Source organism: Cynocephalus volans, chromosome 8, assembly GCF_027409185.1.
Source record: "Cynocephalus volans isolate mCynVol1 chromosome 8, mCynVol1.pri, whole genome shotgun sequence".
Classification (NCBI taxonomy): Eukaryota; Metazoa; Chordata; class Mammalia; order Dermoptera; family Cynocephalidae; genus Cynocephalus; species Cynocephalus volans.
In genome coordinates this window covers 148,767,348-148,785,347 of record NC_084467.1, presented here as the reverse complement: position 1 = coordinate 148,785,347, position 18,000 = coordinate 148,767,348, and the positions used below count along the sequence as shown (strand labels likewise).

Genomic DNA, 18,000 nt, shown 5'->3' with positions numbered 1-18,000 from the left:
TTTTAAAACAATAATACTTTGGATTCAGCTATTTTCAAACATCTAATTACTGGATTCAGATTATTTACTTGGTTTAATAGCCCTCATAAGTGAGGAAGGTAAAATTCACAAAGATATGGAGATCCAAACAGAAGATGCCAATCGTAGGCTATACTTACTAAATCATAGTGCATCAATTTCATTCACCAACTCTCAAAAAATATATATACATGTAATACATATATAATATATATAACATTATCTGCTATTTAAATTCAAATTCTTAACTGTAATTGTAAATTGACAAATTATAGTTGCACATGTTTATGGGTTAGCAAATGATGTTATCATTTATGATGATAAAGGTTTACACAGCCCTATAATTCATTTCTCTATTTCATTCTCTGTACTTTGTTTTTCACTTCTCTAAAGTCATTGACTATGAGAAGTCATAAGTTAGGTTCCTTTCTATCAAAGAAACTTTCTTATTTAGCCAGGATTTTTACTTAACCATTTTTCCTGCTTCTGTGTTCTTTTTATCTGTCCCCCTGCCCCAAGCCCGTTTTCCTTCTGTCACTGCCATAATGTTGCTAAACCCCTTTCTTCTCTTTTTTTTCAATTTGTTTAAAAGCTTTTTTTTTCCCCCTGTCAAAAATCTGGATGATATGGACACATTCTTCTTCCTCTAAATTTCATGGCAGACCATTATTATTATTATTATTATTATTGGAAATCCATTTTTCAAAAATCCAATTTTTTATACAATATAAAATATTTTTGCTATAACATCCTATTGAGCAAAGAATAATATTGAATATTTGGATTTATTTTGAAGGAGACACAGGGACTCTGAAATCTTTAGAAGTTAGACATGGAAGGAACCAAAGAACAGCAAGTCAATAGAAAATCTATCACAGACTGCAAAATGAAATGTTTCTGTAAGTGATAACCATCTTAATGGGATAATCTCTTTCAAGATCAGATAGGAATGATTTTGTGCACAGTATTGAGTGTTTTTTGATTGCTCTGATTTGAGAAAAGATAAGGGGGAGAAAAAAAACTTTTCCTTAGAAATCTTTGCTGCAATTTATAAGAAAATAGGGATTATTTTAACCCTTGAAAGAAGCTCAGAGATCACCAAGATCTTATTATTTAGAGTTAACTCATCAAAACAATAACATTTTCTTTGTCAAAATACATATAACAGTATAAAAATTAATATACCAGATTACATGTCCAGTCTATTTTTTAACAGTAACTTCAAAAGAAATTTTATCAAAATTTTCTTTGCTTTGTTTTCTTTGATATCAATCTCAAATTATATATTTGTAATTTTTCTCGTTAATTTAATAATATCTGCAAAGTATTTATATGATTATGGCTCCATCTTAAAGTATTTTTATGTGAGACACGCAACTCTTTCATCAAATATTTATAGTGCTACTACTGGGCAGTGCCTGGGGAATAACAAAATTTGATAAAACATGTGCCTGTTCATTTTTAATTTAAATCTAAGAGTTTGATATTATGAAATAAAGCAAACAAGTTCTTTCCTAATTTAATTCAAATTTTCTTTGGCTTTATGTTATTACGATGAAAGTAAATTATATTCAGTGTTGTGGTAAGTTAAGTGGTAGACTGGGTGCTTTCATATAATCCCTTACTTAATCCACCCAACAATCTTATGAAGCAGTATCATCACACCTGATTAGAATAGAAAACAGGAATTCTGAGATTTTAAGTAACTCATCCAAAATTTATATAGCCCAGAAATTTATGATCTAAGAGTTAAATCCAAGAGCATCTCACTCCAAAGCCATATGTTTTTCCTTGCTGCACCACCCATAATTTTTATTTTTTCTCATAAAGAAATTGTCATGCTTTTACAAATATTTCTTATCTTTCTTTGTACTTTTTTGAGCAAATAAGTAATTAAGCAAAACTCTACTAGCATTTTTCATTGTGTGTGTGTTCTGATATTAAGGTCTAAAATATTTTCTACCCTAATGTATGTTTGTGTCTAAAGAACAGCAAGTATGTTCACCTGAATATTTAATGAACTGTTTTAAGTATTTGTTAATGAGTCATGGGATTTTAACTCCAAGGATATTAATTTAGTACCTGCCTATTTTTCCATCTTCTAACTGCTCAGCCAACTTTGGCAGATGAACTAAACTGTCTTGATGTTAATTTCCATATCTTCACTTGGAAATAACAATAATTATCTCACTGTACTGTTTTTAAGATCAAATAAATTAATGATCAAATTAATTATATCTCTCTCCTTCCTATCTTCTAAATAAACTCGGAAAATAACATAAAAATTAAGGGTTTAAATACAGATATTCCTTTTATAATTAGACTGAGCTGAAGAACGCAATTTAGAATTGAAATCAACAAAATTGCCTGCTCCCAAATCTAGATATTAGGACCAGTTAGTGAACTGAGTAGATCTGGTAGCATACTAATAGATTATGCACATAAAGCATCATGACCTTGTCTCAAACTCTTGTCACACTCAAAAGAGCAAGAGTTGGATGGAGAGAGATGTGTTTCTTGGCCAGCAGCCAGAAGGTATGGCATGAGTTCTGAACCAATTTCCAAGTAACTAACAGAGCAGAGTAGAGAAAAATAATGTAGCCATTTTCACCCAAGCCAGGTGTAGCCAGCAATCACATTAAGGTTCAGATTGTTAACTTTTGACTAATATTAATCCCCTCCTATATAATTAAATAATAATAATGATAATAATAATAAGCTGGAAAATTTACTATACTGGTAAAGCTGCTCTTTGAGCAATGTGGCAATGTGATAAGGTCTGAGCACATGGTATAGGAGCAAAAGAATGAATTAACTTTTCATTTTGTCCTTATGTTGAAAGGTGTGAATCCCTACCTTCTCTTCCACTTCCCTTCCTCCTACTCCAAACACAAGTTGGAATACAGATGTGAGACATCTTTGATCACATATTAAGGCAGAGTCTACAGATGGAAGGAAAGGACACTGGAAACCATGTGCTTTGAGTATCAGGAAAAATCATCTGCCCTATCTCTTATGTTGAGGGTGAAATAAATTCTCTTGTGTTAAAAGCAGTATATTTTAGAAGTTCTCATTACAGCATTTAGTCTAACTGATATATGTAAGAACAATTTTGTTCCAATACTTCAGTCAGATAAGTCACCAATTGTCCTATGAACTGGAGACTTTGAGATGGCATCCTCCGTAGAGGAAAAACATTCTATTATTTACTATGGATTTTATATTTAAGTAATAGAAAACTCAACAGCTTGGATGAGAGAAGACTAATCAATAGCATCAATTTTCTTGCCCAAGTTCTGAAGCAATGGATGTAAATAAGGAGCCACACTATATGGTTAACATATTGCTTAACACAATATTATCAGAAGATAATGGTCTTTCTGTTCCTGAATGCCAGAATTAGATTGATTGGTCCAGCTACAGGTGGCTTTGTAAAACAACAGGTTTACTCAGAGTAAAATCATGTATCCTGTGGACAACTATTTCCTAAGACAGCTATGATGAAGGAGTTGAGCATATGGCAATATTCATGCACAAAAGATACCAATCACGTAAGCTATTTCTTTTTCCCAGATAGGAATGAGTTAAGAGGTTGAAGGAGGCCAGGGATATTACACTAGTGTATTTCTCTCCATATAGCAGGAAACATCAGATGTCAAAAATAATTTCCTTCTCTCAAAATTCCAAAGCTGTTTTTCTTTTAATCTATTTACTTAAACATTTAGCATACAATCAAATGGAAAAGTGGCCATTGTACACTGGAGAAGTTGAGGAGTCCTCAAACTCGTATGAGGCCTTTATATTCATGTACACTACTGCTATGCATTATGCTCTTCAAGGACGCCGATGGACATGATTGTGTCTCTAAAAAGCAGCAAAATACACCACAATAGTTCATCTATTAAGTGAACGCCATGAACACTATATTCAAATCTGAAAAATGTATTTCCAATTCTGTTTCTCCTCTGAAATTTTATCTATATCATTGGTTTAGCTATGAGATTAAAAGTCAGTATGAAAACACTGATTTTCAATAGCAACTGTGGTGGTTTTGGGCTATATCAACCTGGCTAAAGTAGAATGATATTTCCCAGAGTTACTTTCCCTTTGAGATTCCAAGTTAAAGTTGGCTGAAAGAGAAATATGTGTAATATTTGGAGAGTGAAAGTAAAGCATCATCCATGCTCTCTGGAGGTCCTGGTGATTAGAAGCAGAGAGGAACAGATGCAGACATAGCCAGTGAGTTGGCACCTCTCCCCAGTCTACCCTGTGGTTAAAGATTCAGCAAGGCTCTCAGACTCATCGTGCTTGTCCTCACCCCCCTTGCCCCATATATAACTTGTGTTCCTGGTGACTAGCGATCCCAGACCCACCAACAGACAAAGAGACACCAGCCTTCCACAGACTTCTTCACCAGCTCTTTCTGTGATTTCACTCTGGCAGGTGGACATGCCTCGAATATTCTGTAGATTAATACTAAGCTTCTCATAAATCTTGCTGAAAAGTAGCACAAAAGACTAATGGAGAAACAGATCATGTGTAAGTGGATGGGAGTCAATGTCATATAGTGAGGGCATAAGTGGCTCTTTACAAAAAAAATATAATTTAACTTGAAACAATTATATATTCACAGGAAATTGCAAAGTTAGTACAGAGAGGTCACATGTGCACTTTGTCCAGTTTCCCTCAGTAGCTATATCTTACCTAATTATATATATCAAATGGGGATTTAACATTTGTACATTTGTGCATGCTGATATGTGCAGAATTGTGTAATTACCACTGCAATCCTGATATACAATATTCCATCACCGAAAAGAAGTTCCTAGTGCTACCCCTTTTTAATAACACCCACATATCCCACCCTTTACCATGTTTAAGCTCTAGTAACCACTAGTATTTTTTCCATCTCTATAATGTTGTCATTCCAAGGATATTACATAAATCAAATAATATTGGATGCAAACTTTTTAGTTTTTTAATTTTTTTTAACTCAGCACAATGCTCATGAGATCCATTCAACTTGCTGTGCTCACCAAATTTGTTCTTTTATTTTATTGGGTAGTATTGCATTGTATCGATGTACCAGTTTAACTATATGTGTATAGAGGGGCATTTTGGTTGCTTCTAGTCTTTAGCTACTAAAATACAGCTGCTATTATCAATCATGTACAGTTTTTACATGGAGGTAAATTTTAATTTTTCTGCAATAAATGCACATCATAGTGTATGTTGAATTCTTTTAGAAAATCCCCAAATTGTTTTCCAGATTAGTTGTAATTTTTTAATTCCCACTAGCAAACTATGAGAGATCTAGTTTCTCTGCATCATCACCAGAATTTGGTACTGACACTATTTTTTTGTTGCTGTTTTAATTTTAGCTGTCTTAATAGTTGTGCATAATATCTCAAAATAGTTTTAATTTGCATTTCCCTAATAACAAGTGATATTGAAATCTTCCCATTTTCTTATTTGCCATCCGTATATCCACTTTGAAAAATGTCTCTTCATTTTTTATGCTCATTTTCTAATTGTATTTTTTTTAAGCTTTGAATTTTGAAAGGTCTTTGTATATTCTAGATCTTTCTTTGTCAGGTATGTAGTTTGTAAATCTCTCTCCCAGTCTATAGGTAATCTTTACATTTTAACATCCTCTTAACATTTTAGAAATGACACAATAGGCCCACAGAAATTCTACAGATAGTGAGTTGTGTAAGAGAAGAGTCTGGATATTTTATATCATGAACTTTATGAGTTAATTTCTTTCTATTCTATATTGTATGATGGATCCTCAAAAAGTTCATGGAAAGATTCATATGATCTTTTAATTCTATTTCTTCACAACTTTGTAAGTATCTTTAATGTTGGTAATCTGTAAAATCAAAATATATGTCCACAAAGCTAATGAAAAAAAAGTCAACTGTAGAATTCTCATTTACTTCAAGTATTCGGAGCATCTTATTGAGGCATTCTGCTGCTATATAAACATATATTAGAAGTCAGACACACTAATAATCTCTAAATACTGACGAGCTCTCTTGAGTATCAGTACATTTTTCAAATTATTCATTTTCCTGGTTTAATAAAGTCACAATATTAATAAATACGTAAAGTATATATAACAGTAGATTTTCATAAAGTGAAAATGTATTTTCAGTATTTATCCTTCATTTTTGATATAGAAGAGACCTAAACATTGAAAATAATATGTAAATGTACAGAGCATGCTAAATGACTATGTTTATAAGATAGTCTTCATGAAGTCATGGTAAATAAAATATTATTTTCTATAGCATTATTATACTATAATATTCACTAAAATTTTTAACAAATAAAGTGATTTTAAAAAACAATGTAGGCAAAGAGGGTTTTAGCTTTGACATGTAAAGTGCTTGGAAGACACCAGTCCTATCTTTAAAACAAGGAAAAATCTAAACAAACTGAAAATCAATGACTCTTTTAGATCCATTAGAGAACTGAGGACACAGGGTAAACTACCAAAAGCCAAAACCAAAGAGAAAATATTGAAAAAAGCCGTAGAAAAATCCCCTTACCTACAGAGAAACAATAACAAAGATTAACACTGTTCTCATCAGAAACCATGCAAACGAGAAAGGAGTGAACCAAATATTTAAGCTGTTATGAAAAAACAAAACAAAACTAGAATTCTGTTTTAAATAAAATAATCCTTTAAAAGTCATAGGGAAATAAAACTTACTCAGACAAACAAAAAGCTAATGTAAAATATTTTATTTTTCTTATTCTTAGTTGACAGAATAGATGTTTGTTCAAAATGATAATAGCAACAATGGATTGGGCTATATGGATAAACTAAATGAATGCAACAATGTTACAAGGGGTAGGAGAGAGGAATAAATACTCTGTTTTTAAAGTACGAGCAGTATCTGGAGAGTGTTATAGCAATTTTTTTTTAAAGTGTAACTTATGCTAAGAGAGGTGAAAAAATGGAGTCATAAAATGCTAAATTAAAACCAAACAAGGCAGAAAATAAGAGGAAGATAAAGTAGGCTAAAGGTCTTCGGAGTATTAAAACAAATATGAGGCATGTGAATCACCCTTTAAAAACAGTCTGTCTTGTGATTTTAATTGAATAAATGATTGTTTTAATTGAGTAAATAGTCTTATTATTATGTGAGGCAAAATATATAAACAATTCAGGAAGCAGTGAAAGACTTACTACTAAATAATTGCCCTAGAAAATAAGTACTATGTTTCTGAAGAACTTAGACTGATTGGAAAGTTTTTAAAGACCTTCTTTTATACTTTTGGATGTAAAGTATACAAATGGACTGACATAGATCTAAGAAAAGGAAAAAAATATGCTTTGAAAAAAAAGTGTAAGAGAAAAAATAAGCAGTAAAACTTTAAGGAGATGCTCACTACAAAGTGAGTCAGGAGACCATTTTGCTAAGATCATGCCAAATTGTGATAGGTCTTTTAAACTGTGATTAGTTATGCTGAGGAATTTCAGCTTCTTTGGGTAGTAAATTGTGAAATATTGCTTTAACAGAAAGGGAGAACATGTTAGCAGCACTTTAAAATGCACATTGATAACACACATAATACATAAGTACGCATAGTATGCATAATAAATACTATTTTACAGTAATGACAGGAATGCTCACGTACACTAGAAAGAGAAAAAAAAGTGCACTGTTGACAAATTTCACTGTGAAGAACTGGAGATAATAAGTGAAAAGTCTAAGAGTGGATGTGGGGGTGAAAACAGTTCAGAGAGAGATGAATCTGAATGAATAGACCAAGAAGCAGGTTAATTTTAAAGACTGTAAGTTGGAGCTTACAGTTATGAATGTGTGGGTCTAGTGTGAGTTTGGAGAAGGTACAGGCAAGGGACAATTGGGACTAAAAACAAAAGCATATATTAAGAATATGTTTAAGATATAATGACAAAAAATTGGCAAGTTCGATTTTAGTAGAGGAAGAGAGAAAGAAAATCTGGGGGTATTTCAAGAAGTAACCTATGGAGAGAACAGACCTGTAGTTACTAAAGGTGGGAAAGGAGTAGGGAGGTTAGAATAATTGGGTAAGAGACACAAAAAGAAATTATTATTTGTAATGAAGAACATGCTAATAATATTGATTTGATTATCACATACTATACACAAATACTGATAGTCAACTCTCTATCCATAAATATGTATTAATAAAAATAATAAAAATAAAAGAATTAAAATAAAATAAAAAGAAGTAACCTATGACCAACAATAGGGGAAGGGAGAATTAGTCAGAATTTTGCTTCTAACTTTGGAGCAACTTCATAGCATGAGGAGCAGGGGTACATACTTCAGGGCTTTGCTACTGATCACAATAATTAAGTGATCATAATTGCATATAAAATAATAAGGCACCACCTAAAAGACATTCAAATGAGTATGTTCAAATATTTATAGAAACCAATATATTTCATTATATTTGCTGTTTATGGTGTTACATTTGACTATGAGCAATGTCCTTTGTTTGGGTATGAGGTGTGCTTGCCTGTTGAGAAAAAGAAAATTACACAAGAATTAAGGTACCATAGGGGTGTCATTCAGGGTTGTCAAGTCAACATGAATAATGAATACACCTACTTACTTTAGTTGAAATAAATAAATTATTGTTATGGAGCTCATTTTCACAATAATATCACATAGTCAAGGACAAAGAAACATTTATGCCATGTACTCAATTTTGTAATTTTCAAATAATTATGAGATGAATGTATGTATAGCACACAAGTATTCTTTGGAATAACACTATGTTAAAGGTTTACCAGCATTTTGGGATATTCATTGTCCAATTAATGTGCGTTGTATAAGTTTTGCAATTTAATATTTCACTGTCCAAAAGATTGGTTTAATGGGATTGTTTACTACACTGAATTGAACCAGATAATTTAATGATCTTTTTATAGTCCTCAGAATCAATGAGATTGCTAAGACATAACAGAGATAAATGCAATTAAACAATAACTGCTTTAAAGCTGTTTTTCTTAAATTTATTACTTCTCTAGCTATAAAAGCTCTTTTCATTTAAAAGGCTTTCAGATAAAAGTTATTTAGAATATAATACATTTTTCCAAAATCTGTACCAAGCAATAAAATAAAAGAACTAAATATGGGAATTACATAAGACTAATGGCATTTATTAAGCTGAATATATCATGTTCCAGAAAGTAATATGACTTGCTTAAAACAATAGAAATTACAGACTTGAAAGCAAAGCTATTGACTTTAAGTACAGTGTACTTTGTATTATGACATTCTGTTATGAGGATTAGCCTTACAAAGAAAGACAAATACATTTCATCCTGAGAGAAAAAATAAAGAAGACCATGTGGATTAAAATACAGAAAACTGTTGAGACTGAGAAGCAATTTAAGGTAGCATAGTTTTGTAGAGCTAAATTATTTCAGTAAAATAGAAACTATGATAACCTGAAAACAAGACTTTTAAAAAGTGAAAATGTTCTGTCACAAGTGCTATAATTTTATAGAAAGAGATCTGAAGGTGAATGATAGGTATGTAGGCACTAAATCCCCTATAATCAAGCTTACATAATCTAGATTCAAACAGAATACTAGTGGAAATTGATTTGGTTTCTTCTACAATATTTGATTACATGAGAAGAAAATGGATTCTAGGGTTTCAATGGACGATCAGGTGGAACTACAAAAAGTTAATGGACTGAGTGTCATTTGAAGCTATGTGACTTCATATCTCTATTACAGAGTCATAAAGTGGCTGTAACAACTTAAAGAGGAGAATAGTGAAAGATACTGGTAGCCAAATAGGAATTTATTTTGAAGTATTGAAAATAGATAATTTCCAGTTGCTTGAAATATATGATGGATTCATCCTATAGAATCACAAACCCAGGATGTAGAACAATATTACTGGTGTTGATAAGGCAAGGAGGAGTGAGGAAAAGAGTGAACAGATTTTGAATGTTTGTATTGAAGTCACCAGGATCAATAATAGGTATTTTAAAAGGAAGACTGCCCTAAATGCTGCAGTCCTCAAGAAAGTTAGAAATCCCATATACTTGCTTTCTGTTTGGGAGATGTGACTTAGGCAAATGTTATCACTTCCAAAGAAAGAGGGACAGATGATCACCAGTGGCTGAATTATTACTTGGCATCAACAATAGATAGCAGAGGGAATGTGTCCCTGCTAAAAACCCCACAAGTATGAAGAAGGAGAGATAGGATGCAATGAAAGGAATTAAAACCAAATTTCTTGAGATATAAAAACTGAAATAACATTTCAGGAAAAAAAGTAATCTCCATTGGGATGCTTGAGACAGAATACAGTTTCCATAGTATGTAATGAAAGGAAAGAGCAATGAGTTAATAAGAGAAAAGAGTTCAAAGAAGACTATGGCTAAGCCAGGGGCATTTCAAACACAAGTAACTAACAGAGGAAAACATGCTGTTGAGATTTATAAGAGCAAGCAGAAAAACGAAAAGAAATTGTCATCTTAGTTATCTGTAAAACTGGCACAATCCCTTTCAGAGTCTACATCCAATAGATGTGTGTTGGGTACGTTGAAATTGCATGAGGTGCAACCATGTGAACAATATGAAGATTCTTTCTTTTGAATCTGTTTCTGATATAAGTTGACTGTTCATAAGGAAAAAAAAAATAAGTCTTGAGATTAGATGACTCCAAATTCAACTTAAGCCAACAGTTGGAAAAGGTTTTAAAATTAATGAAACATGTTGTGTAAAATATTAATTGAAAACAAGACAGCAAACAGCATGTCGCAGTTTTCATGATCAGATCCCCTGTGGAGTAGTGAGCTCAGGTGTGGACAGCACATTTAAAATCTATTTTAAAAAGTAAATTTAAAAAAAGGAGATTTAAAGCAACTGAGAACATTTACTGTAGAAAAATTAAATTAAGATTTTCAGAAAATATTGACTTTCTTCAATTATTTATTACACTGAAGTTTTTAGGCTTTTTCTGTATTACTCCATGGAACCATAGAAAAGATTTAAGATACAGTTGGAACTATCAGGGGAACATTTGAGGTTAACTTATGTAATTTTTTAAAAATCAAGAAGGTGTGAAAAATAGATCGCCTAAAAGTAAATGAAAATAAACACTGTGGCTTGAACATGGAGAAAACATCATTCTGGTAACATTTTAGAACAGAAATCACTATCATTTAAAAAGAGTAGATTTTTCTATATATGTGCAGAGAGTGTACTATTGCATTATTTGGTACTTTTTCTTTTTCTTTCCTTTTTTTTCTTTTTTTTTAACTGAGACTCACCCGTAAAATTGAAACTAGAGGCCTGTTTTTCATTCAAATAGAACACCCAATGTTGAACTATTTATACATAGAGAAATCACATTCTGAGTATTAGAACAAAATAACTCTATTCTAAAATGCAATCAATTTTCTTTCTGTAAGTCAAAAATTTAAAAATATAGTTCACTTTTCTAAGGCTTTTTAAAACAGGGAATCACCACATATATTTGGCATTATTAATAAGAAATGTGTTTGTCTTCCAACATATCAAAATAATGTATAAAAATGTAGAACTTTCTAAGTCCTTGAATATATATTGTCACTTGGAAATGCTTAATTTTTTAGAACTTTGTTTCCAGTTCCTTTGTTTGCTTTAATCTATCTACCTTATACTAATTCTCAAAGTCCCGTGTAAACTTTCATCCTGCTTCTGTATCCCTTTTCTATGATTTTTTTTCCTGTGAACAATGTTGAATATTCTTTAAGAAAATAAAAAGGTAGCAAGTGGTGGTCATCTATTCTTTTGGCAAAATTTTGATTTAGAACCTGACCCTCTCCACTATATTCAGTTCCGGTAGGATTCAGGACCAAGTACCACTACTTTATTTTCCACAGGAGCAAACTATGACCCAGGTTAAACAATGAGATTGTTGCATCCACGTGGTCGCAGTGGAGCAGGAGTTGGATAATATAAAGAGTCTATTGGTACCCCAATCAACCTCACTCCATGTATTGGATTTCTCAGTGGGAGAAGAGTGTGAGTTTCAAGCTGACAGTGGTCTGCTTTTGGTACCACATGGAGACAGCTTGTTTGGGAATGAAACAAACTCGGGCCAAAGCGGAAACAAGAGAGAGAGAGAAAAGAAATATGGTCCTGAAGACATTGCTGAACTCCAGATGCCAGTGAGCATGATATCAAGACCAGCTCTTGGATCAGCCAGTAAGTTGAGCCAACAAGGAACCTCTTTTGCTTAAGCCATTTGAGTTGAGTTATTGTCCCTTGTAATTAAAAAAGCCCTGATTAATATAACACCTATACATCTTTTTTTTCCTTAAGCCTATATAATCCAGGGCAAACCCTCTGAAATCTGTGAGCTTTTTATTTTTGTCCCTGTGAGTCTCATTCTAACTGATCCTTACCTTTCCTAGCCTTGCAGAACCAAAAATGCATCCCAGGTAGAATGTGTGTCCCCAAATCTTAAGGTTGTATTACTTTCTATTGGTATATGATATTTCATGTCAAGGCTCAAGATGATAAGAGAAACAGAAAAACATTGCAGGAGAATTATTTTTGCTTTCTCACTACAGTGCGGGGAAATAACTACTTTTTAGATTCCACACTGGTTAGTTACAAAACTAGGTTTACAGCTTCCAGTATCCTTACTTAATTTTGCATGTCTTCAGGGGCATATTATTTACTTTACTTAGCTTTTGTGTAGGCTCGACACTCTTCAGGAATCTTCTCTGGTGAGCCCAGAATGGGGTAGAATATTAGACTCACAGCACCTGACCATTCAAGTATTCATTTTTTCATTCACTTCCAACCAAGTAAACTAATTATTTCTCGAAGAGAACAAAAACTCCAACTAATCTCTGCATTTCAAATATATACCCTCAATTCTGCAGCATCTGGTTGCATTCTACGGCTTATTTTATCACCATTGTTTAATCTATCAACTTAACCACTCTCAGGGATGTGTTGTGCTGTCTGCTTCATTACTGTGAGGACCATGAAGGCAATATGAAAAGAAAGTAAACAGTAAGCACCTCAAAGCCACCCCAATCAACACTAAAATGTTTATTTTCCCTGTGGCTCATAAAAAAAGTGGCTAACAGCAGTGCCACACAGAGGTCACAGCACCCAGTGGAGATAAAATGTTGCTTCCAGATGAAGCAGTTCCACGATGGCAATAACATCTAACTTGAACTTGTCTACTTTGTCTTCTTTGGGTTATTTGGTATATAGATATTAGCACTGTGAGTTCATGATTGGATTGATTGTGCTCGTTACAGATAATGTCTCTCTCTAACCTCCATGCTGCCTACTACTCAGCTACTATGTTCAGTAATTGATATCAAGCTGTTCCATTTCATGTAGAGAGGCACATACCTATGTGAGGACAAGGGAGAATGACAATGTTTCCTATAGAAAAGCTAGGTATGTTTCATTTAAGTCTCTACAGATGACTTCAATCATTGGGCAAATTTAGTTTTTAATAAATAAGTACCTTCTGCCTTTATTATTTTAATCTTAATTGAATGTGATATCATTCCTGAATATGTGATCACATATTTGAAATCTATTTTATTATTCCTAACTCATAAAATAATAGAATGCTTATTTTAACAATTTCCACCTATGCCAACTTTATTCATTATCCAAAGTCTAGTTCAAAAAATATATCTTCTTTGATGCATTATTTTGTACAGTTTAAATTAATTTTTCCTCCCATTTGGCTTCTATAATTTATCATTCATTTACATCTTTTGATGCTAATCTTATATTTTGTACTATATTTTGTCCAACGCTAAACTATAGTTGTCTTGAAGAAAGGGACCCCTTTACCAATAGCATTAATTAAATTTTTGTTATTTAAATGTTGTGACACATTTTGTTTTTGAAGCCATTGAATATTTTGAATGAACTAGTATATATTTAGAAAACAGCTTTATACTTTTAAATTGGGGGGAGGGGGGGAGGGAGAAGGGAGGGAGGTTTTGGTGATGGGGAGCAATAATCAGCCACAATGTATATCGACAAAATAAAATTTTTTAAAAAAAAAGAAAATGAAACTGCACATCTATAATGCTGTTAGACATGAACTAGGTTCTCGGTGACAGAAGAAAATAGGCAAGTATAATCTTCATAAAATTTCTTTGAATTTTATCCATTATCCTGTGATAATCTTAGTTACTGCAATGAGACATTCCAGTTGTCATGAGTATGTAAGACCTTACTGACTGCCTGTCCCATAGCTATTCTTGCCCCCCAGCTCTCAATCTTGCTAAAAGAACATCAATTTTGTGAAGGTATCAAGAAGTCAAGTACTTTTGGAAAAACTGAATTTTTCCTCAAAAGAGAGACTCATGATTGGTCTAAGCCAATCACGATGACCTTATTCTCCTTGATTGGACTGCAATCACGTGATCCAATTCTCATCCATGATCGTTGAAAAGGAGTCGGTGTTAGGGTGGCAAGATGTTTCTGGGAAAAGTCTTACTGCCTGAAAGAAACAATGGGAAGAAACACTCCACTCCTCCATGTTCTGCTCCCAATCTTGTATTTGATTTTGATGTCAGGTTTTAGAGCTCATGAGGGGAGCCAGTTTACATGAGCCAAGAGGCTGAAACTAGCAGATTGGAAGGATGTAAAGATACCGGGAATATTTCGATGCTGTTGACCCCATGGAACAGCCATCTGTGGAAATATCCAACATTGGACTCATTGTTATGTTAATTTTAGCATCTTTTAGGTACATTTTAATTATTTTCAGTTGTATGTATCCTCTTTCAGTGACTAGTTATATTATCAGGTATTATTCAATAGACTCAGTGACTGGTTATATTATCAGATATTATTCAATAGATTAACTGAGAATACTCTCTTGTAATCCAAATGTGCTTCTGATTTGCTGTTTCAATACAGATAGGTCAAACTGCCCTTCTCAGCAATGGGATGACTTTTCACAATGCCATGCTGCTTGTGTACATAAATAAAAGTTTTATCATTAAAAAAAAAAAAATTAAATAAATATTGTTTATGTGGCAAAAAGAATGATCAGTGTACACACGCATATATGCACATAAAGGCCTTTATAGGCACATGCTGCTACACCCACCAACACACATGAAGTGAGAATTGCAATGTCCATAAATCTCATGCTTCTATCCCCCTTTTACAAACAACTTTAAAAACTATGGCTAAAGATAAAGGAAAGGCAGCTCTAAATAAACAAGAGGAAGAATTAAAACAGAATGTTAAGAAAGTAAGTACTGGGAGACTTAAAAATTTCCTGTTGCTGACCTTTTATGGGATGGAGGGATAGCAACAAAATAAAATAATACCAGTAAAATCAGAACTTCCTGATACCTCTTTATTATCAGTTTCTTCCTGTAAAATGTAGTGATGACAACAATACTTAGAATGACTCTGAGGTGTATACATATATCCACACACATATTTATTAATATGTAGTGTTACACAGTGATAGAAGTTATCAGATAATTCATAGTCCACACACACACAAAAAAACCCCCCATAAATTAACTAAATTTAACTTCCAATGACAAGCATTTCTTATATGGGAGTGAAAGCTGTACTCATTTAATATTGTCATCTTTACTGCTAACACTTTCCTCTTGCCCTGACAGATGATGAACTTTGAGGAGACTGCAACATGTTAGCTGTGCTCTTGGAACGTTTCTTGGATGTCTTCCTTGTGCTACAAGACCTCATAACATCAGCAAAAGTATCTGTCTTTCCCTGAAGCACATTGGCCTTTGTCTTCTGTATTGTCTTGGTAATCTAGGGAGCTCTTGGTGAACAAAGTGTGCTCTTGAATATTAAAACAATATAACACTATTTAAGTATCATATTTATAAGATGGAATACTGTAATTGTGGCTCTTTCTAAAGAGTCTTTCCCTTTATTGACCATAGTTTAAAAATGACATTGACAATTATGCCTATGCTATTTGTGATTATGTCAAATCATAGAACCTTCATTCATAATTATTAGTGTTTAATCATTAGACACAAGAAATAATAAAGATGCTTCTCTTTTAAAAATCACTTTTTATACTTAGTGGTTACATAGGCTGTTTTGGAATATAATATATATTATTTCCTAAGACTTACCTGACCATGCATTCAGCATGACATTACATAAAATTTGATTTACATAGTTACTTAAATTGATTTCCTAAATCTAATTAAGAATGATTTTTATGATGATCTTTTAAGAGGTCATTGCATTTAAAAATATTCCTTAGGGTATTACCAGACCCTAAGGTTGAACATATTTAATGTTCAACTACTTGGAAAAAATGTCATCAACAGCTTCAAGACATTAAGCTAGCCTATTTACTTCACAATAATAGCAGTGGGAGGAAAATCCAGTTATCGTCTGTTCCACTTTTCATGTCTTGCATATTTCCCTTTAGCTCAGCATGCCAAAATGATACTCTTTTTATTATGAAAGATTACAATAGCGTACTTCAAGGAATTAGTTTTTGGTGCTTCAATAACCCAAGTTGCACTGATGAAAAGAATTTTACTGTGATTGAAGAAGAATAAATTTGATTCCCACAAATTCATTTATTCTATTGCTCACAACAACATTATTGTGAACTTAATTAATTATTTGCCATAAAACACCAACAAAAATGCTTGCATAGTCTTACATAAAACACTTATTTAAAATAATGTTTTATTATAATTCAGAATTTTCCTATTTTTATTTTTTAGATTTATATATTTCAATGTACAGAAAGGAAATGCAAGGGTAGTGAAAAAGAAATAGTGAAAAGACTAATCAGTGATCAGAAGGTAAGATTCATGGTAATGTTCAGCAAATATTCTAAAGACAAAAAAACAACAAAAAATTGTGGCTGAGATACATATATCCAGGCCTTAGTCTTCTATCATGAATAGCCACTCACACTTTTATAAATGTGTAGTATTTAATTTTTATTATTCTTCTCTTTCCTCTCTCTTTCTCTATATAGAGATTAATATATAAATAAATATAAATACAATACAACATAATTATAAATAAATATAAATATAGATATGAATATTTACACACACACACACACACATATATGTAAACCAGTGATTCTAGCAATGTGGCCCACAGCTTTTTTACTTTAGAGTCACTGATACTTAAGTGAAAATGAGTTGTATAATTAGAAGTCACATCATCCCCATGGGTAGAGAGCATCATGCACTGGACTGTCACCATTTAAAGTGACCAGTGGGAACTGAATGATGTGAAGACAAATGAAAGTAAGGATGTAATTAAATAGAACCATGGAACCAAAAGCTAGAGGGAAGGAAGACAAAATATATGCTTATAAAATGTAACTGGTACTGCTTCTTGGCCTTTTGGCAAGATCAAGTGTAGTATCTGTTCTAATCTATAAAATGTAGTTGGTGAATAAGAAAAATGACAACAGAAAAGAGTATTAAAATTCTTTAGGGAGATGCACTTAAAATCTCTAAAGAAAATTATGAAACTTTAATATAAAAAACCTTTGCAAGTTAATTGAGAGAATATCCACTATTACAATGCCAAATAAAGACCTAGACAATTAAGCAGAAGAAATAGCTAATAATACACAGCCAAAAAAACAAGACAAGAAATGATTATGACTATGAAAAAGACTTGAAAGATACCTACAGGAGTTCTAATATTTACATAAATTAATTTTAAAAGAAAAAAAAGACACAAAATATGTATATAATCTTCTGATCCTAAAGAGATGAAGTTCAGGTTATCTACACAGGAAAAATATCTGACTACAACACTACCTACTTCTACCTACAGAGAGAATAGACCTGAATGCTAGGCTAAGTTCTTAACCTACTGACAGATTGTAGGGAAGGTTATTTTAAGATGCAAGAATTCAGAGAATACATAACTCACATAGTCTATCTGAGAAGAAACATCAGGTTAAAAAAAAAAATTCGGACCTAACAACTAAT

The 18,000-nt window shown here is 32.5% G+C and overlaps 1 pseudogene; it reads left to right on the top strand.

The window, feature by feature from the left end:
* Positions 1-17,384: 17,384 nt before the first annotated feature.
* Positions 17,385-17,515, top strand: LOC134385271 (U2 spliceosomal RNA; annotated as a pseudogene).
* Positions 17,516-18,000: the final 485 nt, after the last annotated feature.